Source organism: Callithrix jacchus, chromosome 1 (assembly GCF_049354715.1).
Source record: "Callithrix jacchus isolate 240 chromosome 1, calJac240_pri, whole genome shotgun sequence".
NCBI lineage: Eukaryota > Metazoa > Chordata > Mammalia > Primates > Cebidae > Callithrix > Callithrix jacchus.
In genome coordinates, this window is record NC_133502.1 from 191,409,266 (window position 1) to 191,436,753 (window position 27,488).

General features: G+C 47.4%; 1 long non-coding RNA gene across 2 annotated transcripts in view; it reads right to left on the bottom strand.

Moving 5' to 3' along the window:
• The window catches only part of LOC108590263 (uncharacterized), a 96,022-nt gene that overhangs the window by 56,033 nt on the left and 12,501 nt on the right, over window positions 1–27,488 (bottom strand). For both annotated transcript variants that reach the window (XR_008474115.2, XR_004743391.3), the window contains exon 3: window positions 20,618–20,786. This is a non-coding gene — a long non-coding RNA (uncharacterized LOC108590263). The remainder of the gene's footprint in view (window positions 1–20,617; window positions 20,787–27,488) is intronic.

Here is a 27,488-nt window from a genome sequence, read left to right on the forward strand (position 1 = left end):
CCTGCTCACTGCATTGCAATTGAATGCCTTGGTGACTTATTTATACCTCTGTAGACTCCAGGTTCCATGAAGACATGGACTTCAGGGCTCAGCCCCCAGCCTGACGCATAGGAAGCTCAGAGTTCTTCCCAAAGCCAGTGTCCCAGCTGATGCCACCAATGGAGAAACCATGTCTCTTATGCCAGCCTCAAAAAACCTCAGGGAAGCCAGTGCCTTGCAGAGCTTCCATCCAACAAGCCGAATACACATGAGGCACACAGACACTGTGGGAAAAGTGGCAGTATCCGACAGACAATGGCAGGTGTTGTCAGGGACGTGCAGAAATTGGAACCCTCAGACACTGCTCATGGGACTGTCAAATAGCGCAGCCACTGTAGAAAACAGTTTAGCCGTTTCAAAATGTTAAAAATAGAGTTAGCACAGAACGCAGCAGTTCCACTCCTAGATATCTACCCAAGAGAGCGGAAACTATGTCCACAGAACAACTTGTACACAGAGGTTTATAGAAGCATTATTTATAATAACCAAAAGGTGGAGGCATCTTTTTAAAGAGTATTATTACCAGAAAAAAGTTGCCAGGTGCAGTGACTCACACCTGTAATACCAGCACTTTGGGAGGCCGAGGCGGATGGATCACCTTAAGTCAGGAGTTCTTGACCAGTCTGGCCAACATGGCTAAACCCCATCTCTACTAAAAATACAAAAATTAGCTGAGTGTGGTGGTGGGCACCTGTAATCCCAGCTACTCAAGAGGTTGAGACAGGAGAATCGCTTGAACCTGGGAAGCGGAGGTTGCAGTGAGCTGAGATCGTGCCACTGCACTCCAGCCTGGGCGAAAGACCAGGACTCCGTCTCAAAAAAAAAAAAAAAAAAAAAGGGTGACTTTCATAATGTGTGAATTTTATCTCCATTTTAAAAAGCGTCAGAGCATGCAGAGCTGAGGAAGGCAGAGACTGTGAGGGAGATGATGGGGCGAGGAGAACGGTAATGACCTTAATAACCAGATGGCTAACAGTCAGCAAGTGCGGGCTATACATCAGGCACTCAGCTAAGTATTTTACACAAAGTATCCCACTTAATCCCCACAATGACTCTCTGAGGCAAGATCTAATATTACCCTCATTTTCTAGATGGGGAAATTGAGACCCTAGAGAGGGTAAGTGATTTATCAAAGGTGCACCTGCAAAGTGGCTGAAGCAAAGGTGGTGTATGCTCGAAGCTGTGCCACAGTGCAATGCTGCCTCCTGCAAATGACCACATGCAGGTCAGAATGTAAAAGCCAGAGTCACAGATACAGTGTGCTGGGAGAGGCAGAAGTCTTCATATTCCCCCGGGGATCCAGGACGTTGGAAAATGATTTTGAAGGGTAGATAAGACTTGGACAAGCAGAGACAGAGAAGAGCAAGTTTTAGACAGTGGCAATAAGTTGAGCAAGTGCGTAAAGTGGGAAAGGTTCGGTGTATTTATACCGGGTGCCACATGGCTCACACTTGTAATCGCAGCACTTTGGGAGGCCGAGGCGGGCAGATCACTTAAGCCCAAGAGTTTGAAACCAGCGTGGGCAACAAAGTAAGATCCAGTTTCTAAAAAAGAAAAAAATTTAAAATCTAGCCAGGTATGGTGGCACATGCCTGTGGTTGCAGCTATTTGGGAGGCTAAGGCAGAAGGCTCGCTTGAGTCTGGGAGATGGAGGCTGCAGTGAGCCATGACTGTGACATTGCACTCCAGCCTGGGTGACAGAGCAAGACTGTCTCCAAAAAAAAAAAAAAAAAAGTTGGAGAAAATGTGGTTTCAGAAAGGGTGAGCTGACCTGTCTCTTCTTGCATGCAGCAATCCATAAAGACTCCTCTGGGAGGGGTACACTCCCCTTATCAGGGGGTGAAAATATCCCTTATCATCAGAAATTGGAAGTTGGGGACTGCAGTGTGCAGTAGGCCTGAACAGGAAGTATCCTTCCTGAAGTAGATGAAAGCATCTTACTTTGGTTACTTCTCCAGACTTTACTCTCTTGTGAAGAGCCCTGTGTACATGGAAAACTAATAAAACTTATATGCTTTTCTCTTGCCACTCTGCCTTGTGTCAATTTGGTCTCTAGATACAGCTGAGAGCCCATGTAAGAGGTGCGTGATCTCTTACTCTGCTGTAAAGCAAAGCCCTAAGCCCAAATGTGTTAGTATTTGGAGATGGGGCCTTTGGGAAGCAACAGGGTTTAGATGAACTCATGAGGGTGTGGCCCTTATAAGAAGAGACATCAGGCCAGGGTTGGTGGCTCATGCCTGTAATCCCAGCACTTTGGGAGGCTGAAGTGGGCAGATCACAAGATCAGGAGTTCGAGGCCAACCTGGCAAAACCATGTCTCTACTAAAAATACAAAACATTAGCCAGGCATGGTGGCAAGTGCCTGTGATCCAAGCTACTCAGGAGGCTGAGGCAGAAGAATCGCTTGAACCTGGGAGGTGGAGGTTGCGGTGAGCTGAGACCGCACCACAGCACTCCAGGCTGGGCAACAGAGTGAGACTCGGTCTCAAAATAAAAATAAAAATAAAAAAAGAAGAGACATTAGAAAGCTTGCTTCCCCTCTGCTTCTCTCCACCCTCACACACTGAGGAAAGGCCATGTGAGGACACAGAAGGCAGCTGTCTGCAAGCCAGGAAGTCTTTTTTTTTTTTTTGAGATGGAGTCTCACTCTGTCACTCAGGCTGGAGCGCAGTGGCGAAATCGCAACTCATTGCAACCTCCACCTCCCAGGTTCAAGCTATTCTCCTGCCTCAGCCTCCTGAGTAGCTGGGACTACAGACATGTGCCATCACACCTGGGTTAATTTTTGTATTTTTTAGTAGAGACAGGGTTTCACCATGTTGGCCAGGCTGGTCTTGACCTCCTGACCTCAGATGAGCCACCCACCTCGGCCTCCCAAAGTGCTGGGATTACAGGCGTGAGCCACCTCGCCTGGCCGTGCAAACCAGGAAGTGAATCCTCACCAGGAGCGTAATCGGCTGGCACCTTGATCTGGGACTTCTCAGCCTCTAGAATCGTGAGAAATAAATGTCTGTTGTGTAAGCCACCCGGTATTTTATTATATCAGCTTGAGCTGACTAAGAGGATCTGTGAGAGATTTTTTGGTTGTTGAAAATGCCAAAAATTTAACTCTAACTGATTTGAGCAAAAAAGGGGAATGTATTGGCTTATTCAATGGAAACTACCAGGACTAGATCTGGCTTTAAGTCATGACTGGATCCACGGGCTCAAGGCCATCGGAATAGATGTTCCCTTTCTCTCTCTCTTCTTCACATTTTGTCTCTCCTAGCTGTCTGGCTCAGTTTTCCTCTCTGTTGGCTTCCTTCTTATGGAGAATATTCTCCCATGTGGTAGCAAAGATGGTGTCCAACAGGTGTATAAACTTGCCTTGTTCCTACTGGCACTGGCTCCAGGAATTAGCCACGTCTTCTTTCCTGCTACCCGGTACTCCTTACCACCTTTCTCCCCAATGTCTGTTTCAAACCCTGAAAAAGCCTCTGATTGGTCCTGTGTGAATTACGTATCTTCCCACTTCCACCAACCAAGCATGAAAACCAGGGAAGTGGGACACACTTATTGGCTATTATCAGTCACATGTTCACCATAGTGGGGCCATTTCATGGGAATCCCCACTGTGTCCTTGTCTGTGTCTCAGCTTGATACATTTTGTGTTCTCAGGTCCTCCTGGGGTCTGTTTTGCAACGCGTGACAAGAAAGTAATCTGGGCTTGGGGCGGTGGCTCACACCCATAGTGCCAACACTTTATGAAGCCGAGGCAGGAGGATCACTGGAGCCCAGGAGTTTGAGACCAGCCTGGACAACATAGGGAGACCCCATCTTTATTAAAAAGAAAAAAGGAGAGTTTAAAGTAGGTTTACAGAGGGTCAAAAAAAAGAAAAAAGAAAGTAATCTGGTTGTAATTACATGGTTGTAACAGCAGCCTGGGGCAAAGCAATTCATTGCAAAAGGGAAAAATAAGACAGTTTGGTTCATAGCAGTTCTGCTGTTTCTCCATCCTAGTCTCTCCTGGATCTCACTAGAAAAAAAGGGCCCTGCCAGGCGCGTGAGGGCCCTGCCAGGCGCGTGAGGGCCCTGCCAGGGAGGAGGCCCTGCCTCACGCCTGTAATCCCAGAACTTTGGGAGGCCAAGGCAGGTGGATCACCTGAGGTCGGGAGTTCAAGATCAGCCTGACCAACATGGAGAAACCCCGTCTCTACTAAGAATACAAAAAAATTTACTGGGCATGGTAGTGCATGCCTGTAATCCCAGCTACTTGGGAAGCTGAGGCAGGAGACTTACTTGAACCCAGGAGGCGGAAGTAGTGGTGAGTCAAGATCACACCATTGCACTCCAGACTGGGCAACAAGGGCAAAATTCCATATCAAAAAAAAAAAAGAAAAAGAAAAAAGGAACCCAAAGCTAAATGCCAGCAACATTACCAACTCTGGACAAAGCTGTGACTCGCCAGACAAATGAACTATGGGCACATGCTGCCTGGTGCCTCCACCTTGCATGGCATCCCCTTGGGTCAGCCACCCTCCCTGCACTAACCATCTGAGACCAGCTGGCTGGCACGGCAGGCCCATCCAAGCCTGGAGAGTGGCTGCCCTGCCTCGGCTTGGCCACCGGCCAATAAGAGCTTTGCCAGAGCTGACATATTTCTGGTTGCCTCCCCAACTCCCTTTCCTTTGTTCCTTGGGAAACGGAGTAAAGAGCAAGAAACCAGAAATTAAGAAAAATCTTCTAAAGGAAACGGGGAAGGGAATCTTAAATGCCATTCATCTTTTAGGTAAAGTGCTCCCAAAAGTGACCAGTTCTCTGCTGTCTCCATCTCCTTGACCAGTCAGTCAACCACCCTCTACTTTTACTTACTTACTTACTGAGACAAGAGTCTCATTCTGTTGCCCAGGCTGGAGTGCAATGGCTCAATCTCGGCTCACTGCAACCTCCACCTCCTGGGCTCAAGCGATTCTCGTTTCTCAGCCTCTCAAGTAGCTGAGACTACAGACATACACCACCACACCTGGCTTTTTTTTTTTTTTGTATTTTTAGTAGAGATGGTTTCACCATATTGGCCAGGCTGGTCTCAAACTCCTGGCCTCAAGTGATCCTTCTGCCTTGGCCTCCCAAAGTGCTGGGATTACTGTGCGTGGCCTACTTTTTTTTTTTTTCTAGACAAGGTTTTACTGCTCTGTTACCCAGGCTGGAGTGCAGTAGTGGGATCCTAGCTCACTGCACCCTTGACCTCCCTGGGCTGAAGTAATCCTTTCTTCTTAGCCTCCTGAGTAGCTGGGACTGCTGGCATGTGCAACCATGCTCTGCTATTTTTTTTTTTTTTTGGTAGAGACAAGGTCTTGCTATGTTGCCCAGGCTGCTCTTGAACTCCTGGCCTCAAGTAATCCTCCTGCCTTGGCCCCCCGAAAGTGCTGAGATTACAGGTATGAACCACTTCTTTACTGATGCCTCTCAAATTCTTATCTCCCTTTCTGAGCCCTAATTCAGTATTTCCATCTGTTCACATGACATCTCAATCATCCCAGACTCAATAAAGTGAATCCATTTTCCATGATCTTTCTAGCACTTACCATCCACACTAATTTACTCTCTAAAATTTCCCATTTCTAGGCCAGGTGCAGTGGCTCAGAGCTGTAATCCCAGCACTTTGGGAGGCCGAGGCGAGTGGATTGCTTCAAATTCAGGAGTTCGAGACGAGCCTGTCCAACATGGCGAAACATCATCTCCACAAAAATACAAAAATTAGGTGGGGCTTGGTGGCTCATGCCTGTAGACTCAGCTACTTGGGAGGCTGAGGCTGGAGGATCACTTAAGCCCAAGATGTGGAGCTGCAGTGAATTGAGATCACACCACTGCACTCCAGCCTGGGTGACAGAATAAGACACTGTCTTAAAAAAAAAAAATGGACTGGGTACGGTAGCTCACGCCTGTAATCCCAGCACTTTGGGAGGCCGAGGTGGGCGAATCATCTGAGGTCAGGAGTTCAAGACCAGTATGGCCAACATGGAGAAACCCCATCTCTACTAAAAATACAACAAAATTGGGCCGGGCGCGGTGGCTCACACCTGTAATCCCAGCACTTTGGGAGGCTGAGGTGGGTGGATCACAAGGTCAAGAGATCAAGACCATCCTGGCCAACATGGTGAAACCCCATCTCTACTAAAAATACAAAAAAAAATTAGCTGGGCATGGTGGCGCGTGCCTGTAGTCCCAGCTACTCGGGAGGCTGAGGCAGGAGAATTGCCTGAACCCAGGAGGCGGAGGTTGCGGTGAGCCAAGATTGCGCCATTGCACTCCAGCCTGGGTAACAAGAACAAAACTCCGACTCAAAAAACAACAACAACAAAATTATCTGGGCGTTGTGGTGGTTGCCTGTAATCCCAGCTGTTGGGGAGGCTGAGACAAAAGAACTGCTTGAGCCTGGGAGTTGGAGTCAGAGGTTGCATTGAGCCAAGATCGTGCCATTGCACTCCAGCCTGGGTGACAGAGCAGGACTCCATCTCAAAAAAAAAACAAAACAACCCCCGCCCCATTTCCATTGAGGGCATTCTGTCTCTTGCTCTTTATTCCTAAAAAGAACAAACTGTTTTTCTCTACACACTCACTGAAGTTTCTCTACAACACTTTGCTTCTGACACCAAGTTTGTAAGAAGTTCTCCCAGGCCGGGCGCGGTGGCTTACGCCTGTAATCCCAGCACTTTGGGAGGTGGAGGCAGGTGGATCACGAGGTCAAGAGAGCGAGACCATCCTGATCAACATGGTGAAACCCCGTCTCTACTAAAAATACAAAAATTAGCTGGGCATGGTGGTACGTGCCTGTAATCCCAGCTACTCGGGAGGCTGAGGCAGGAGAATTGTCTGAACCCAGAAGGCGGAGGTTGCGGTGAGCCGAGATCGTGCCATTGCACTCCAGTCTGGGTAACAACAGAGAAACTCTGTCTCAAAAAAAAAAAGGAAGTTCTCCCACATCAAACAATGCTCCAATTATCAGAGGACAGTTACCAGGCTCCTTAGAATTTAACTCGATTCTAACACTAAGTGCCTGGAGTCAGTGCAGACCCCACAGGTTAAGGGGTCAGTCCCACAGGACTCCTCCCAACCTCAGATGTCAACTGATAGTGGCTGGGCCCCAGTCACTCACAACCTCTACCTGACTTGGCTACAAATCAGAGGTTCCCTCGATCCGCCTCCTCACGTTTAATTATTTGCTAAGACAGCTCAAAGAACCCAGGAAGACTTTACTTCCTATGACTGATTTTTAACAAGCCTATTTTTTTTTTTTTTGAGATGGAGTTTCGCTGTTGTTACCCAGACTGGAGTGCAATGGCACAATCTCAGCTCACCGCAACATCCGCCTTCTGGGTTCAGGCAATTCTCCTGCCTCAGCCTCCTGAGTAGCTGGAATTACAGGCACACACCACCATGCCCAGCTAATTTTTGTATTTTTAGTAGAGATGGGGTTTCACCATGTTGACCAGGATGGTCTCGATCTCCTGACCTCGTGATCCACCTGCCTCAGCCTCCCAAAGTGCTGGGATTATAAGCTTGAGCCACCGCGCCTGGCCAGCTATGTTATTTATTTATTTTTTGAGACAAGGTCTCACTCTGTTACCCAAGCTGGAGTGCAGTGGCATGATCTCAGCTCACTGCAACCTCTGTCTTCCGGGTTCAAACAATTCTCCTGCCTCAGCCTCCCAAGTAGCTGGAATTACAGGTGTGACACCATGGCTGGCTAATTTTTGTATTTTTTGAATTTTTAGTACAGGTCAGGTTTCACCATGTTTGAGACCCAGGCTGGTCTCAAACTCCTAACCTCAAGTTATTGGTCCTCCTCAGCCTCCCAAAGTTCTGGGATCACAAGTGTGAAGCATCATAGCCAGCCTACAAGGGATATTTTAAAGGTACAAATGAACAGCCAGGTGAAGAGACACCTGGGGTGAGGACCAAAAGGGTCCCAAGCACAGGAGCTTCCATCCCCTTGGAGTTTAGGGTGCCCCACCTCCTGGCATGTGGATGCCTTCTTGTTCAACTTAGAACCCCTCAGGTTAGGGTTTCTATGGAGGCATGATTGATTAAGTCATTGACCACTGGTGACCAACTCAACCCTTCGGGAGGGTCCAGCTGAGAATTCCAACCCTCTAATTAGATGGTTGGCTCCCCTGGCTCCCAGCCTTCATCCTTAGGGGCTTCCCTAAGTAACTTCATGAACATAAACTCAGGTGTGGGCCAAAGGTGCTTGTGATGAATAACAGAAGATTCTCCTTTCACTTTTGTCCTTCTGGAACTATTTCAGGAACCGGGAATGAAAAGCGAATATGACAACACCAGATGCCCCTTTTGGTTTTCATCAAAACCAAAATAACAAAGTTGTTAGGAGCTCTGGACTCAGAGAAATCTGGGTTTATGCCCCAGGATGGCCACGGACTTGCTGTGTGACTTTCAACAACTCACTTAACTCTCTGAACTTTTTTTTTTTTGAGACGGAGTTTCGCTCTTGTTACCCAGGCTGGAGTGCAATGGCGCGATCTTGGCTCACCGCAACCTCCGCCTCCTGGGTTCAGGCAATTCTCCTGCCTCAACCTCCTGAGTAGCTGGCATTATAGGCACGCGCCACCATGCCCAGCTAATTTTTTGTATCTTTAGTAGAGACGGGGTTTCACCATGTTGACCAGGATGGTCTCGATATCTTGACCTTGTGATCCACCCGCCTCGGCCTCCCAAAGTGCTGGGATTACAGGCGTGAGCCACCGTGCCTGGCCCCTAACTCTCTGAACTTCTTTAAAAAATCTGTAAAAATGGAAATCTGAATGCATTCCTTGTAGGTCTATTGTAAGAACTGACGTATATATAAAGTAGCACAGAACAGGTACCCCCCTACAAAAAAAATTCATTTTCCTCTTTTCTCTCTTTCTTGCTAGCATCCTAGTCTGAGCCCTCCTCATTACATACATGGATTACTACAGTAAATCCCCAAAGGGTCTCCGGTTTTCTAGTCTCTTTCACCAATCCAGTCCATCTCAAACACCAAGACTGGAGAAATCTTCTTCACATATTGTATTCCTTATTATTATTTTTTTAGATGGAATCTCACTCTGGCAGCCAGGCTGGAGTGCAGTGTGTCACCATCTTGGCTCACTGCAACCCCCGCCCCCCAGTTTAAGTGATTCCCCTGCCTTAGCCTCCCAAGAAGCTGGGATTATAGGAGCACGCCACCACACCCAGCTAATTTTTGTATTTTTAGTAGAGACAGGTTTCACTGTGTCAGCCAGGCTGGTCTTGAACTCCTGACCTCAGGTGATCCACGCACCTCAGCCACCCAAACTGCTGGGATTAGGCCTGGGCCACTGTACCCAGCCTTAAAATACTGTATTCGTTTTGTCACTTTTCAGACCTTTTGTAATCACCTGATGAGTTCTTCCTATCTGCTGCACAGAAGAAATCAATTTGTTTCAACTGTGGTATTGCAGTAAAGCAAGAGTTTAATTGACACAAGGCCAGTTACACAGGAGAACTGGGGTTATCACTCAAATCAGTCTCCCTGAAGGATCAGTGGTTTGGTTTTCCAAGGATAGTTTTGCAGGCAGGGACTAGAGAATGGGTGCTGCTGACTGGTTGGGGATGCAGTTGTAGGGATGTGGAAAATGATCCTCGTGCACTGAGTCCCCCTCTCGGTAGGGCCACAGTCACGGTCATGGGTCATGAGTCTGAAAAACAGAAGGCCAATCTTAGGTTCTTCAACAGTGACATTATCTATAGGAGCAACTGGGGAAGTCACAAATCTTATGACCTCTGGCCTCATGACTCCTGAGCAGTAAGGGATGACAGAAACTACACCTGCCTTTTGGCAGAATTCAGCCTCCTGATCTTGTGGCCTTTCACTAGTCTTACAAAGGTGGTTTCAGCCCTCAAATAAAGAGGGATTCTTATCGTCCTTGCTTCAAAGTTAAACTATAAACTAAATTCCTCTCATGGTTAGCTTGGCCTATGCCCAGGAATGAGCAAAGACAGCCAACCTGTGAGGCTGGAGGCCAGATGGAGTCACCTATGTTGGGTTTTTCTCACTGGAATAATCTTGGCATAGGCAGTTTCACTTTTCCCATTGCCATCAGATTGCAATGTCAAAGACCCATTCTAGCCCTAAAATCTGCAATAATATGGACTCTTATATCCAGTTAGCTGGGTATGGTGGCACATACCTATGGTCCTAGCTACTTGGGAGTTGAGAAGGGGAGGATCGCCTGAGCCTGGGAGGTCAAGGCTATAGTGAGCCGTGATCACGCCCCTGCACCCAAGCCTGGGTGACAACGTGAGACTCTCAAAAAAAATTTTAAAAACCCAAAAGGAGTTCAAAACCAGCCTGACCAACATGGTGAAACCCCACTGCTACTAAAAATACAAAAATTAGCCTGGCATGGTGGTGGGCACCTGTAATCCCAGCTACTTGGGAGGCTGAGGCAGGAGCTTGGAGTGAGCTGAGATTGCACCACTGCACTCCAGCCTGGGTGACCGAGAGAGATTCCTTCTCAAAAAAACAAACAAACAAACAAAAAAACCAAAAACACCACCAACAAGCAAGCAAACAAAAAACATACTGCTAATAAAAAAAGAGTTATTATGTCAATAGGCTTGAAAGGATAGGATTTGGCCAGGCACAGTGGCTCACACCTGTAATCCCAGCACTGTGGGGGGCTGAGGTGGGCGGATCACGAGGTCAGAAGATCGAGACCATTGTGGCCAACAATTGAAACCCCGTCTCTACTAAAAACACAAAAATTAGTTGGGTGTAGTGGTATGTGCTTGTAAATCCCAGCTACTCAGGAGGCTGAGACAGGAGAATTGCTTGAACCATGGAGTCGGAGGTTGTGGTGAGCCGAGATCGCGCCACTGCATTCCAGCCTGGGCAACAAGAGCAAAACTCCCTCTCAAAAAAAAAAAAAGAAAGAAAAAAAGAAAGAAAGGATAGGATTCCCAGGATTTCAGGCCTGGAGGGATCCTTAAACACTGCCACATCATAAGCACATGGCCTGGGGAGAATGAGCTGGTGCGGGGATATTAACGTGCTTTTCCTCTTTTGCATTCCCTCCCGAGTGACCTCCTTCCTCTTCTGCCAGAGGCATCTGTTTGCCTCAGAGAGGATTAGGATTGCAAAGAGAAACAGAAAACTGGTACACAGCTGTGTACATCCAAAAAAATTCCTCTGTATAAAGTAAAGTAATAGCTTTGAAAGCCAGTCGTTGCCAAGATAGAAAAAGGGTTTCTAAATAATTTATGCACGTGTTAACGTATCAAGAGCCAGGCCAAGGCCGGGGGCGGTGGCTCACACCTGTAATCCCAGCACTTTGGGAGGCCGAGGCGGGTGGATCACGAGGTCAAGAGATCGAGACCATCCTGGCCAACATGGTGAAACCCCGTCTCTACTAAAAATACAAAAAATTAGCTGTGCGTGGTGGCGCGTGCCTGTAATTCCAGCTGCTCAGGAGGCTGAGGCAGGAGAATGGCCTGAACCCAGGAGGCGGAGGTTGCGGTGAGCCGAGATCGCGCCATTGCACTCCAGCCTGGGTAACAAGGGCAAAACTCCGTCTCAAAAAAAATAAATAAATAAAAGCCAGGCGTGTTGGACTAGGTCACCAAACTTTGCTGTGTGTGCCTGGGGTGGAAGGAAATCCAGAGATGATGCAGTGGCTGTCGCCCCAGGATGGCCGCAAAAGGAAGCAGAGGCAAGGGACACAGGTCCTCCCACTCCTGCCTCTTAAGGTCCTCCTCCAGGCCAGAGGCAGGGGATGAGGAAGGTACATGTTAGAAGGGTTGAGAGACAGCTAAAGGCACAGGGTCCTAGGCCCTCTGTCTTATTTGGAGCTCTAGGAAGTGGCCCATAGCGGTCTGGACACTGCGTCCAGCAATCAAGAGGGCAGGAAGCAACACTGAGGTGTGAAACGGCTATACAGGTGAGCCTGGGCCCCACGCTTGGCTCCCCACGGCCACAGGGGAGCCTGGAATCCCTCTAGGATCTGACCAGGGAACTTGGAGGTGCTGAAGGACCTGGAGATTTTCAGATTCTCAGGGCAGGAAAAAGAGACCAGCAAATGTGCAGACCTCATGACAGGAACTCAGCCATGAGGACTCACCGGGCAGGGAGTGTCAGCAGGGCACCCCAAAAGGCCCACCTAGGGGCTAGGCATAGTGGCTCATGCCTGTAATCCCAGCACTTTAGGAGGCCAAGGCAGAAGGATTGCTTGAGCTCAGGAGTTCAAGACCAGCCTGGACAACATAGTGAGAGCCAATGTTGAGATAGAGTTTTGCTTTTATTGCCCAGGCTGGAGTGTTTTGATGTGATTTTGGCTCACTGCAACCTCTGCCTTCTGGGTTCAAGCAGTACTCCTGACTCAGCTTCCCAAGTAGCTAGGATTACAGGTATGCACCACCATGCCCAGCTAATTTTGTATTTTTAATAGAGATGGGATTTCACTAAGTTGTTGGCCAGGCTGGTCTTGAACCCCTGACCTCAGGTGATCCACCCACCTCGGCCTCCCAAAGTGCTGGGATTACAGGCGTGAGCCACCACACCTGGACCCTAAAATTTTTTTTTTAATTAGCTGAGTGTAAAAAATTAGCTGAGTGTGGTGGCGTGTGCTTGTGGTTCCAGCTACTTGGGAGACTGAGATGGGAGGATCGCTTGAACCCAGGATATTGGGGCTGTAGTGAGCTAGGACTGTACTACTGCACTCTAGCCTGGGTGACAGAGCAAGACTCTGTCTCAAACAAACAAACAAAATAAAAATAAAAAAATAAGAAGGAAAACCAAACAAAATGAAAGACCCACTTAGGACCACGCCGTGGACCTGGCCACATCACCATGGAGCGTGGCAGTGGAAAAAAGAGGACACTTTAAAAACTGAGTACGTAGGCTGGGCACAGTGGCTCACACCGGTAATCCCAGCACTTTGGAAGGCAGATCACCTGAGGTCAGGAATTCGAGACCAGCCTGGCCAACATGGTAAAACCCTGTCTCTACTAAAAATACAAAAATCAGCGGGCAGTGATGGCTTGTACTTGTAGTCCCAGCTACTCAGGAGGCTGAGGCAGGAGAATTGCTTGAACCTGGGAGACAGAGGTTGTGGTGAGCTGAGATCCTCCCCCGTGCACTCCAGCTTGGGTAACAGAGTGAGAATCCATCTCTTTTTTTTTTTTTTTCTGTGCCTCTCACAAAACGTCTCAAAAAAAGGAAACAAAGAAAAAAAACCCAGAGTATTTACAGAGACTTGAGTCACTGATCGAGAGGCTATCTAAACTGAGATAAACTGCAGTGCAGTGATGAGGGTTTCTTTCCACTTCCTGCAGAGGGGCAGGGACTCAGGGTTCAGCAGATCAGCTGCAGGAGACAGAGAAGCAACATGTCTCCATGCACCTTTCCTTGTAATTAATCTGCAGTCCTGCTACACATGCCACTGTTACCGAGGCTGAGCTACAAAGCCTGGGGAAAACAGAACGAGATTTCCAAGGCCTGGCCGGAGGCGACAGGCACGTAGAAAAGGGGTGCTGGAGCCTGGAAGGTGGTGAGTAAATGTGTGAGTGGAACGAGATTCCCCCAGGAATTGCTCCAGGCACAGCTGCCTCTGGGATGAGATGTAGAGAAATCAAATGCAAGGTCAACATCTCTATATACCCTGGGGGCAACAGAGGGAAGCGTTTTGTAGGAGAACCCAGAAAAGAGAGCTCAGAAGGAGAAAAATCTAAACTGCCCGGTAGAGACGGCCTTTTCTTTTTTTTTTTTTTTTTTTTGAGACAGTCTTGCTCCATCACCCAGACCGGAGTGCAGTGGCACAATCTCTGCTCACTACAATCTCTGCCTTCCAGTCTCAAGCAATTATCCTGCCTCAGCCTCCCGTGTAGCTACAATTACAGGGTGTGCCACCACACCTGGCTAATTTTTTTTTTTTGTACTTTTATTAGAGATGGGGTTTCACCACGTTGGCTAGGCTGGTCTTGAACTCCTGACCTCAAGTGATCCTTCCACCTTGGCTCCCAAAGTGCGGGGATTACAGGTGTGAGCCACTGTGTTCAGCCTGGGCAGGTTGAGGTTAATACAAAAGGCAGGAATCCTTCTCTTCGGTTTACTTAGTCCTCCCCATAGCCCTCGCGTTCTTTTCTTTTTTTCTGAGACAGGGTCTTGCTGTGTCACCCAGGCTGTAATGGAGTACAGTAGTACCATCATAGCTCACTACTCCCTGGGCTCAAGTGACCCTCTGACCTCAGCCTCCAGAGGAGCTTGAACCACAGGCTTGTGCCACCATATCTGGCTAATTTTGTTTATTTTTTGCAGACATGTGATATTACCATGTTGCCCAGGCTGGTCTTGAACTCCTGGGCTCAAGGAGTTCCACCCACCTCAGTCTCCCAAAGTGAGCCACTTTTATAGGCGTGAGCCACCGCCCCTGGCACTCCTCAGCATTCTTTAAATAAAACAAGGGCTGGGCATGGTGGTTCAAGCCTGTAATCCCAGCTCTTTGAGAGGATCACTTGAACCCAGGAGTTCAAGACTAGCCTCAGCAACATAGTGAGACCCCGTCTTTATAAGAACAAAATGACAGAGTTGCTGTTTTCATATGAAATCTCAGGGAACCCTCAATAGCAAAAAAACATCTTGTAAAAGAAGAACAAAGTTGGAAGTCTCATACCTCCTGATTTTAAAACTTGGTACAAAATTTTGTCTCAAAAAAAAAAGATGGCAAGGACAAAATCTGGGAGTCCACAGTGTGCACAGATTTGAACCTGGGTCTATCTGGCTCCACACTGTGCTTTCCTGCTATATCCCACTGCCTGGTTGAAGGAGGGAGGTGGGAGTTCCGAGGACAAGGAGACCTTCAGGTGAGGCTGGAGATCAAGTTCCTACAGCACTCCTCGCTTAGGGGGAGATTTAATGATTGGCTGCCATCATGTCAAGAGAAGGGATGAGCCCTCTCCTGCCTGGTTTGCTCGTCCGAATGCCCTCACTGTGGCAGGTAGTGGTGGAGTGGCATGACCCTGAGATGAGGCAGACCTGGGTTCATATTCCTGCATTGAGATCTTAGGCAAATCACTTAAGCTTGTGGAGCCAGAGCCTTTGATTTCATTTTTATAAAAATGGGGGCTGGGCATGGTGTCTCATGTCTGTAATCCCAGCACTTTGGGAGGCTGAGGGAGGTGGATCACCTGAGGTCAGGAGTTCTAGACCAGCCTGGCCAACATGATGGAACCCCGGCTCTACTAAAAATACAAAAAAATTTGCAACGGCACAATCTCGGCTCACTGCAACCTCTGCCTTCCAGGTTCAAGCGATTCTCCTGCCTCAGCCTCCCCAGTATCTGGGATTATAGGTACCCACCACCACGCCCACCTAATTTCTGTATTTTTAGTGATGTTGGGGTTTCATCATGTTGGCCAGGCTGGTCTCAAACTCCTGACTTCAGGTGATTCACTCGCCTCCGCCCTGCAAAGTGCTGGGATTATAGGTGCGAGCCACCACACCCCACCTTAATCAGCATTTTTTTTTTTAAATAAATAAACAGGCATGAGTCTATGTCTGGATCAATCAGCATTTCCAAGGTTAAATGCCCTGGAAGACAAAGTAACGTCAAACCTGAACAGGTTTAAGAGGCTTGCTCAAGCAAGCTCACTGGGCCCTTGAGCTTTGGTAGTTTTTTGTTGTTTATTTGTTTTTGTAGAGACAGGACCTTATTATGTTGCCCAGGCTGGTCTTGAACTCCTGGCTTAAGTGATCCTCCCACCTCTGCCTCCTGAAATTCTGGAATTAGAGGCATGAGCCACCACACCTGGTCAGAACTTTGGTGTTCTTAAACAAAAATCTAGAAAAGCTTTTCTTGTAGAGGAAACAGAACAGTCTCCTTGGGGGCTTGGCCTATGTGGCACCTCTGGGGAGTATCGGAAAAGGCAGCCCAGGTTGGCATGGCCCATGACATCAGTATTGTAGTCCAGACACTGGGTGCCTGTCCACCCACCATGGGGCAGGGCTCAGCCAGGTCCTCACCTGTAGGGGGCACGTGCTCTCTCAGTGACGGTCGGCCACCGAGAGAAACAGTGCACTGACCTCAGTAAAAGAATGCCAAGCTCTTTCTTTCTCAAGTAATGTGGAGGAAAAGGAGCTCCTGCCAGGTGTAGAAGAAAGAAGAAAACCCGTTCTTGGCAGCAGGGGAGTCAGGTTGCCACAGCAACGAGCTTCTTCCAAGTCCACTCATTAGATGGCTTTTGAATTAGACTTCCTCCTGTGCATACATCTCGCTGCACTCATTCCCTTGTTTTCCGCCTGCTCCTTTCCCAAGCTCCTCCCGGGGAAATCACCACAGAGGGGAGTCACCAACCCCTCCTTTCAAGGCTTGGTCCTGTGTGTCCCTGGGATGATACAATATTTACTTGTCCATTTACATTGGGAAGAACCTGATTGCTGTGCAGGAGCCCCCTCCTCCTCTGTGGGTGGGAGCGTTGACTGGTACAACCTTTTAAGCAGCAATTTGGCACAGTACAAGTGCATACCCTTTGATTTCATGGTTCTGGGCCTTAACCCTGGCATGACAGCATTTTTGTGTAATAACAATCAAAAGCTGAAAACGACCTTCAAATCCCTGATGGGAGATGGGTTAAATATCAGCTATGACACTAGACAGCTATGGAATAATGAGCTAGAGCTTCTGTACCCATATGGAAAGATGTACTGTTAAGTTAAAAAAAGTAAGTTGTTCCAACTCATAGAAACAGAAGGAAGGGTGGCTGCCAGGACCGGGGGGAGGGGGAAATGAGGGGGGCTGTTTAATGGGTATAGAGTTTCAGCTTTGCAAGATGAAAACATTCTGGAAATTGATTGTACAACAATGTGATTATAACACTACTGAATTCTAAACTCAAAAATGATTAATAGGCTGGGTATGGTGGCTCACGCCTGTAATCCCAGCACTTTGGGAGGCCAAGGTGGGCAGATCACGAGGTCAAAAGTTCAAGACTAGCCTGGCCAACACGGTGAAACCCTGTCTCTATTATAAATACATAAATTAGCCAGGCATGGGGGCACATGCCTGTAATCCCAGCTACTTGGGAGGGTGACGCAGGAGAATTGCTTGAACCCAGGAGGTGGAGGCTGTAGTGAGCGGAGATCATACCACTATACTCCAGCCTGGTGGACAGAGCAAGACTTCGTCTCGGAAAAATAAAAAGGTTGAGATGGTAACTTTTATGTCATATGTGTTCTTTACCACACAAAAAAAGTTAAGTTTCAGAATGGAATTGGGAGGAGACAAAATAAGCTGTTATCAGTGTTTACCTTTGCAGTTGGGGAGATTAAAGGGGGAAAATGTTACTTTTCATTTTATTCCCTTCTTTTGAAGAGCTTTTTATTTCCCCTGGATACAGGGTCTCACTGTCACCCAGGCTAGAGTTCAGTGGTAGGATCTTGGCTCACTGCAACCTCCACTTCCCGGGTTCAAGCAATTCTTGTAATTCAGCCTGTAATGTAGCTGGGATTATAGGCGCCGGCCACCATACCTGGCTAATTTTGTATTTTTAGTAGAGACAGAGGTCTCACCATTTTGGCCAGGCTGGTCTCCAACTCCTGGTCTCAAGTGATCTGCCTGTCTCAGCCTCCCGAAGTGTGGAGAGCTTTTTAAAAATATGTAATTAATTTCACCCAGGCATGGTGGCTCATGCCTGTAATCCCAGCACTTTGGGAGGCTGAGGCGGTTGGATCACCTGAGGTCGGGAGTTCAAGACCAGGCTGATCAACATGAAGAAACCCCGTCTCTACTATACTAAAAATACAAAATTACCTGGGCATGGTGGCACTACTGCACTTCAGCATGGGTGACAGAGTGAGACTCTGTCTAAAAAAAAAAATGGTACTAGTAAAACTGAATTCCACAAGCCACGAGTGAGGTTGGACCCCTACCTTATACCATACACTAACATTAACCAAAAATGGGTCAAAGACCTAAATTTAAGAGCTAAAACTATGAAACTCTTAGAAGAAAATACAGGAAAAACCTTCATGACATTGGATTTCTTAATGATATCTTAGATATGACACCAAAAGCACAGGCAACCAAAGAAAAAATTGATAATTCAGCTACATCAGAATTTAAAACCTTTGTGCAAGGAATACTATCAACAGAATGGCAACCTTTGGAATGGGAAAAAAACATTTGCAAATCTTATATTTGATAAGCAGTTAATATGCAGAATATATAAAGAACTCTTACAATTAAAGAATAACAAAACAAACAATGGAATTAAAAATGGATGAAATACTTAAATAGGCATTTATCCAAAGAAGATATACAAGTCACCAATAAGCACATGAAAAGGTGTTCAAGATTGCTAATTATTAGGGAAATGGAAATCAAAACCACAGTGAGATACCACTTCATACTTACTAAGATTGCTATAATAGTAAATCTTACTAGGATTTTTATAATAAAAAAGACCAGAAGGCCAGGCATGATGGCTCATGCCTGTAATCCCAACACCACTGGAGGCTGAGGCAGAAGAATTGCTTGAAGACTGGAGCTTGAGACTAGTTGGGTAACATAGCAAGACATTGTCTCTACAAAAGACTTAAAACTTAGCTGGGCATGGTGGTACATGCATGTAGTCCTAGCTACTTGGGAGACTGAGGTGAAAGGATCACTTGAATCCAGGAGGTGGAGGCTGCAATGAGCTATGATCACACCACTGCACTTCAGTCTGAGTGACAGAGCAAGACCCTGTCTCTGAATAAAATAAAAGGAAAGACGGCTGAGCACAGTGGCTTATGCCCATAATCCCAGCACTTTGGGAGGCCAAGGCGGGCAGATCACCTGAGGTTGGGAGTTTGAGACCAGCCCGACCAACATGGAGAAACCCTGTCTCTTAAAAAAAAAAAAAAAAAAAAAAAAAAAAAAAAAAAAGAACACGTATTGGCCAAAATGTGGAGAAATTAGAACCATTGTGCATTGCTAGTGGGAATGTAAAATGGGACAACTGCTATGGAAAACAGTGTGGCAGCTTCTCAATGATTAAAAGTAGAATTACCAGGCTAGACATGGTGGCTCATACCTGTAATCCCAGCACTTAGGGAAGGCGAGGTGTGCGGATTACCTAAGGTCAGGAGTTTGAGACCAGCCTGGCCAACATGATGAAACCCCGTCTCTACTAAAAATACAAAAAAATTAGCCAGACATGGTGGCAGGTGCCTGTAATCTCAGCTATGCAGGACACTGAGACAGAATAATCACTCGAATCCAGGAGGTGGAGGTTGAAGTGAGCTGAGATCGTGCTGCTGCACTCCAGCCTGAGTGACAAGAGTAAGACTCCATCTCAAAAAAATTTAATTAAATAAAAATAGAATTACCGTATGATCCAGCAATTCCACTTCTGAAACAGATATTTGTACACTCAGGTACACAGCAGCATCATTCACAACTCAAAGATGGAGGGAACCCAAGCGTCCATCAACAGATGTGGATAAACACAGAATGGTGTATACAGTGGAACATTATTCAGCCTTCAAAGAGGAAGAAATTCCAACACACACAATGTAGATGAACCTCGAGGACATTATCTAAGTGAAATAAACCAGTCAGAAAAGGACAGACAGTGTATGATTCCACTTATGTGAGGGACTTAGAGTCGTCAAGTTCACTGAGACAGAAATAGAGTTGGTTACTGCAGGCTGGGGTGTGAGGTGGTGGGAAGTGATTGTTTAATGGGTGTGGAGTTTCAGTTTGGGAAGGTGAAAAAGTTCTAGAGATGGATGGTGATGATAATGGCACAACAATATGATGTACTTTAATGCCACTGAACTATTTTAAAATGATTGAAATGGTAAATGTTATGTTTTATATATTTGATCACAATTTTTAAAATCTCTTCCCTGTTTATCTTTGGCCATCATCCCTGCCTGTTGAGGCCTCTGGGATCTGGGAGAGGCACCCCAAACCCTATTTGAGTATCAGAGCCCTCTGCATGATCCTTTCATCCCATTTTCCCCCCTATTTATTTATTTATTTATTTATTTCATTTTTTTGAGATGGAGGCTCACTTTATTGCCCAGGCTGGAATGCAGTGGCACGATGATTGCCACCTCCACCTCCTGGGTTGAAATGATTTTCCCACCTCAGTCTCCTTCGTAGCTGGGATTATAGGCATGCACCATCATGCCCACTAATTTTTGTATTTTTAGTAGAGATGGGGTTTCACCACATTGTCCAGGCTGGTCTTGAACTACTGACCTCAGGCGATCCACCCGCCTCAGCCTCCCAACCTGCTGGGATTACAGGTGCGAGCCACCATGCATGGCCCCCTACTTTTGTTTTTTTTCCTTTTTTTTTTTTTGGCTGGGAGCCCTTTCTCAATAAATCCCTTGCATAAGAATACCTGACTCAGGTTCTGCTTCTATGGGGCTGACGACAACACCTCATCTATTTTCTTTCTTTATAAAATCATGGGGTGTAAAAAGTCCCTCCAGGCAGGAGTCTGGTTTCCTTCTGGGTAGGAGTCTGCTCCATTTTAGCAGCTTTCCAAGCAGCATCCCGCTTCTCCACATGACTGTGGACGACTATCTTACCATGTGCTCAGGAGGGCTCCAGAAAGCATGGGAGCATGGATGGTGTGATCCCAGCCTCCCAAGTAGCTCTGTCCAGGTCATGTCTGCAGGGTGACATCAACGGGAAAACCACACTTGCTCAGGCTCAGCAGGCCAAAGTCTCAATCCCATCTGGATTCATTTTTCAGGGCTGCAGTAACAAAGTATCACAAACTGGGTGACTTAAAATGACACAAATGTGTTGCCTCAGAGTTTTGGAGGCTGGAATTCCAAAATGAAGGTGCTGGCAGTGTCATGCTCCCCTGCAAAACCTGTAGGGAAAAATCCTTCCTGCAATCTTCCAGCTTCTGGTGTTTGCCAGTAATCCTGGCCTCCCTAGCAAGTACCAATTGCATCACTGCAATCTCTGCCTCTACTGACGCATAGCTATCTGCCCCTACGTGTCTTCTCTCTTCTTTTTCTTTTTTTCTTTTGAGACAGAGTCTCGCTCTGTCACCAGGCTGAAGTGCAGTGGCACGATTTGGCTCACTGCAACCTCCGCCTCCCCGGTTCAAGCAATTCTCCTGCCTCAGTCTCCCAAGTAGCTGGGATTACAGGCAGGCGCCACCACGCCCAGCTAATTTTTGAATTTTTAGTAGAGACAGAGTTTCACCATGTTGGCCAGGATGGTCTCAATCTCTTGACCTCGTGATCCACCTGCCTCAGCCTCCAAAATGATGGGATTACAGACGTGAGCCACTGGGCCTGGTTCTTTTTTTTTTTTTTTTTTTTTTTGAGACAAGGTCTCACTTTGTCACACAGGCTAGTAGGCTGGAGTGCAGTGACTTGACCAAGGCTCACTGCAGCCTCCACTTCCTGAGTTTAAGTGATCCTCCCACCTCAGCCTCCCAGGCAGCAGGGACTACAGGAATGTGCCACCACCTTCAACTTATTTTAAAATGTTTTGTAGAGACAGGATCTCACTATTTGTCCAGGCTGGTCTCAAGCTCCTGGGCTCAAGTAATCCTCCCACCTTGGCCTCCCAAAGTGCTGGGAGTACAGATGTGAGCCACAGGGCCTGACCTCCCCCTTCTTTGTTTTTGGAGATGGAGTTCTGCTCTTGCTACCCAGGCTGGAGTGCAGTGGCCCCACTATACTCACTGCAACCTCTATCTCCTGGGTTCAAGGGATTCTCCTGCCTCTGCCTCCCAAGTAGCTGGGCGCCCACCACCACCCCTGGCCGATTTTGTATTTTTAGTAGAGACAGGGTTTCTCCATGCTGGTCAGGCTGGTCTTGAACTCCCAACCTCAGGTGATTCACCTGCCCCAATCTCCCAAAGTGCTGAGATTATAGGCATGAGCCACTGTGCCCGGCAAGGCCCCCCACTACTTCTCATAAGGACACCAGTCATCTTTGGTTAAAGGCTCCACTCACTTCACTAACTGCATCTGTAATGATCATGTCTCCAAATAAGGTTATATTCTGAGACTTCAGCATATATTTTTTCCTTTTTCCTTTTTTTTTTTTTTTTTTTGAGACAGAGTGTCCTGTGTCACCCATGCTGGAGTACAGTGGCACAATCATGATCACAGCTCACTGCAACCTCTGCCTCCCAAGTTCAAGCGATTCTCCTGCCTCAGCCACCTGAGTAGCTGGGACTACAGGCACACGCCACCACACCCAGCTAATTTTTGAATTTTTACTAGAGACGGGGTTTCACCACATTGGTCAGGCTGGTCTCGAACCCCTGACCTCGTGATCTGCCCGCCTCCGCCTCCCAAAGTGCTGGGATTACAGGCGTGAGCCACCGCGCCCGGCCATCTTCAGCGTATCTTTTTTGGGGGACAGAATTCACCCCATATCAGCATCTCTGCCATTTGTTAGCAGTGGGCTGCCTCAAGTCATGTAAACTCTCTGCTTCAGTTTTTTCAGCTGTAGGAATGAGAATACCAGGGTGGTATGGCTAGAGAGTGGAACACATGGGGTATTTTCCACCCTGGTACCTGGCACGTGGAGGTAGGCGCTCACCAACAGTGATGCTCTCCTCAGCTGCATTTGCCTGGGTTCCGGAAGGCTATCATTACAGCCCCCTCATCCTTCCCCAACTCCACCATGCTGCCTTCACACTGACTGCTCTGCAGGAGATCTTAGTTCTCCCCTAGAGGTCTAGATTGTATTAATAAAAAATAACCAGGGCCTTTCAGAAGGTTAGGCTTAAGGGTCCATTATTTAAGTGCCACTGCCTGTGATGACTATGAGTAGTAAGAGTGCTAAGTGCATATTGGGTGGACAACGAACATGCATAAAGGCTCAACACACAGCCCTTTCTGGCCACAGTGACTTTGCACTAAGTGCAAATCAATCTTCAGGGGCAATTTCCTGTTGTCAGGACAGAGCTGTCTCCCCTCTTCTCACCCTCCTGCTGCTGTGCTCTGGCTTCATTCTGGCTCTGACAAAGGGGTGAGTGTTCAACATTTCTCTTAATTGACGTAGTGACAGGTCCTTTTGCTGACATCCTGGCATCTCTCTGCCTCAGCACAGAATCAACCTGAAATTGTCAGCTGTTTTCGGAATAATAGATTCTCTTCTGGATCCAAGCCTCAAAATTTGCACTGATTTTATTCATTCTAGGATGTCAGTAGATCATTTCATTTATCATTTATTATTTTTATTTTTGAGACAGAGTCTTGCTCTATCACCCAGGTTGGAGTGCAGTGGCACAGTCTCGGGTCACTGTACCCTTCTGCCCCTCGAGTGCAAGCAATTCTCCTACCTTAGCCTCCCAAGTAGCTGGGATGACAAGCGTGCACCACCACGCCCGGCCAACTTTTGTATTTGAGATGGAGTTTCGCTCTTGTTGCCTAGGCTGGAGTGCAATGGCACGATCTTGGCTCACCACAACCTCTACCTCCGGAGTTCAAGCGATTCTCTTGCCTCAGCCTCCAGAATAACTGGGATTACAGGCATGCACCACACCATGCCCAGCTAATTTTGTATTTTCAGTAGAGATGGGGTTTCGCCATGTTGGCCAGGCTGGTCTCAAACTCCTAAACTCAAGTGATCTGCCCACCTCGACCTCCCAAAGTGCTGGGGTTACAGGCATCAGCCACCACGCCCGGCCTACGGTAGGTAATTTCAATTTGCCATCCACAGCCACCCTCACTTCAACTTCCCACAAAGTGAGGCAATGAAAAGACCTATGTTAACTTTGAAATCTCTTGTCCCCTCACCTTGTGGAGGCTTCTCTTCAGTCATCAGTGCTTCTCAAATTTTAAAATGCAAACAAATCACTTGGGACCTTGTTAAATACAAACTGAAATTATTTTGAGACTGGGTCTCTCTGTTGCCCAGGCTGGAGTGCAGTGGCACAGTCAGCTCGTTGCAGCCTCCACCTCTTGTGGCTCAGTAGATCCTCCCACCTCAGCCTCTTGAGTAGCTGAGACTATAGGCATGTACCATCATGCTCAGCCAATTTTTGCCTTTTTTTTTTTTTTTTTTGTAGAGACAGGGTTTCACTATGTTGCCCAAGCCGGTCTCGAACTCTTCCCGACTTGGCCTCGCAAAGTGCTGGGATGACAGAAGTGAGCTACTGTGTCTGGCCAGATTTTGCCTACCTAACAAGCCTTCATGTGCTGCTGAAGCTGTCGGTCCACAGGTCTCACTTTGCATGGCCACACCTACATGCTCCTTCCCGTCTAAGTTGGTAGATATGCCATGGATGTGACAGGTAGGATGACCAAGGTTTGCCCCGGTGCTAGAGGAGCAGGAGGGAGAGACCACCTAACTGCCCAGGGGAGGTAAAGAAGACCTCCCAGGGCTGGGCGCAGTGGCTCACGCCTGCAATCCCAGCACTTGGGAAGGCTGAGGCAGGCAAATCACCTGAGGTTGAGAGTTCGAGACCAGCCTGACGAGCAGGGTGAAACCCCATCTCTACTAAAAATACAAAAATTAGCCAGTCGTGGTGGTGCACACCTGTAGTCCCAGCTAGTTGGGAGGCTGAGGCAGGAGAATCACTTGAACATGGGAGGTGGAGGCTACAGTGAGCCGAGATCACACCACTGCACTCCAGCCTAGGCAACAGAGTGAGACTCTATCTCAAAAAAAAAAAAAGGAGACCTCCAGAAATATAAGCCACCATGAACCGGGCCAGTGCTATTTGTGCTTCTAGAAAGATCACTCTGGGACCAGGCACAGTGGCTCATCCCTGCACTTTGGGAAGCTGAGGAGAGTGGATCATCTGAGGTCAGGAGTTCAAGACCAACCTGGCCAACATAGTGAAAGCCTGTCTCTACTAAAAATACAAAAATTAGCTGGTCGTGGTGGCATGCCCCTGTAATCCAGCTACTTGGGAGGCTGAGGCAGGAGAAGTAATTGAACCTGGAGGGCAGAGGCTGCAGTGAGCTGAGATGGTATACTGCACTCCAACCTGGGCAACAAGAGTGAAACTCTGTCTCCAAAAAAAAAAAGTATCTCTGGGAACAGCCTGCTGTGTGGAGAAGTGTGGAGAAGGAAAGGAGGGCCTAGACTGAAGGTGGAGGGGCCAGAGGAGGCTCTTATAATATCAAGATCAAGTGTGATAAGGTCTGAAATAGGATAGAGGCTGTGGGGCTGGAGAAGAGGGTAGGGCATGGGAGGGGGAACAGAGGGGCAGCCAGCTGGTTGTGGGAGGTGTTGGAGGAAGAGGAGCCAAATTGCACACCCAGACTGCTAGGTCTGAAAGGTGTGAATGAGAAACACCCTTCCTAATGAAAAAATTTCCACCAAAAAAAAAAACAAAAACAAAAAAACAGAGAAACACCCTTCCAAGGGAGATGCCAGGCGGCAGTGTTCTAAGGGAAGAATGAGGACCAGGAGAGAGCATGCAGGGAGTAGAATTAAGTTTGCCATTGAAAGGGGTTCCAAGGCTGGTCGGGGTGGCTCACGCCTGTAATCCCAGCACTTTGGGAGGTCGAGGCGGGTAGATTGTGAGGTCAGGAGTTCAAGACCAGCCTGGCCAACATAGTGAAACCCCATCTCTATTAAGGACACAAAAAATTAGCCAGGCATGTGCCTGTAATCCCAGCTACTTGGGAGGCTGAGGTAGGAGAATTGCCTGAACCCAGGAGGTGGAGGTTGCAGTGAGCCAAGATCACGTCACTGCACTCCAACCTGGGTGACAGGGCAAGACTCCATCTCAAAAATATAAATTAATTGAAAAATAAATAAATAAATAAAAGGAAGGGGTTCCAATGAGAAGGGTTCAGAAGAGGCTCCTGGTGGGAGGGAGGTGGGAAAGATGTAATGGGCAGCGTTGGGAGGGGGCACTTGGGGCTCCTGGCAACATGACATTGATATAACGATAACCATCTTTTTTTTTTGTATGCAACGGTAGGAATTTTTTTGTGCATATTTGCTTCATGAATTGCCCCTAAAGCTCTTAAGTAAGGGCCACAGGTACGTCTCCCTCTTTTAGGAAACCTAAATCAGTGAATAAATCAGTGTAGTCTGGCCTGGTGGTTCATCCCACAGCAGCAGCTAGCAACACGCAAGCGGTGTCCAGGACACCCACCACATGTTAAAAAGCAACAGCCTGGGCAAGCATAGGCACGGAGTAAAGATTTTTCAAAACTTAAAATAAATAACTTTTTTTTTTTTTGAGACAGAGTCTCACTCTGTTGCCCAGGCTGGAGTGCAATGGTACGACCTCGGCTCACTGCAACCTCTGTCTCCTGAGTTCAAGCGATTCTCCTGCCTCAGCCTCCTGAGTAGCTGGGATTTCAGGTGCACGACACCACACCCAGCTAATTTTTCGTATTTTTAGTACATGGGTCTCATCATGTGGGCCAGGCTGGTCTTGAACTCCTGACCTCAGCTGATCCACCCACCTCGACCTCCCAAAGTGTGGGGATTACAGGTGTGAGCCACTGCGCCCAGCCTGAGAGAATTGTTTCTAAAGTTTCAAATATATGTTTTAAACACATATATTTTGTGCTTTAAGGCTGAGCCATGATTGTTCCATTGCACTACATCCTGGGCAACAGAGCAAGACACTGTCTCAAGAAAAAGAAACATATTTATCTTTTTGTTATTTATTTCTAACTTATTTGAATGATCGACAGAGAATAAAATTTGGCCAGGCGTGGTGGTTTAAGCCTGTAATCCCAGCATTTTGGGAGGCTGAGGTAGGAGGATCCCTTAAGCCCAGGAGTTCAAGATAAGCCTGGGCAACATGGTGAGACTTTGTATCTACCAAAAAAAAAAAAAAAAAAAAAAAAAATTAGCCGGGCATGGTGATGCATGCCTGTAGTTCCAGCTACTCAGGAGGCTGAAGTGGGAAGATGGCTTGAGGCCAGGAAGTAGAGGCTGTAGTGAGCCAAGATTGAGCTACTCAAATCTTGGCAAGAACCAGGCAAAAGGGCAAGAACCTGCTTCAGAAAAAAGAAAAAAAAAGAGAGAGAGAGAATAAGGTGTGTGGAACACAGATTCATTGAGATTTGTTCAGAGTTAGTGTATGGTCTTTTATGTGGTTAATTTACATACAGGTGACTGTTCCATCTGTACTTTTTTTTTTTTTTGAGATGGAGTGTTGCTCTGTCACCCAGGCTGGAGAGCAGTGGCGTGATCTCCGCTCACTGCAACCTCCGCCTCCCGGGTTCAATCAATTCTCAGCCTCCCAAGTAGCTGGGATTATAGATGCATGCCACCACGCCCAGCTAATTTTTGTATTTTTAGAAGAGACAGTTTTACCACATTGGCCAGATGGGTCTCAAACTCCTGACCTCAGGTGATCCCAAACCTCGGCCTCCCAAAGCGTTGGGATTACCGGCATGAGCCACCGCACCGGCCCAGTCTGTACTTGAAAGAATGCCTATTCTCTCATTGTAGGTATAGAATTCTGCATATTCATTATCATATAATCCCACACTCATTCTC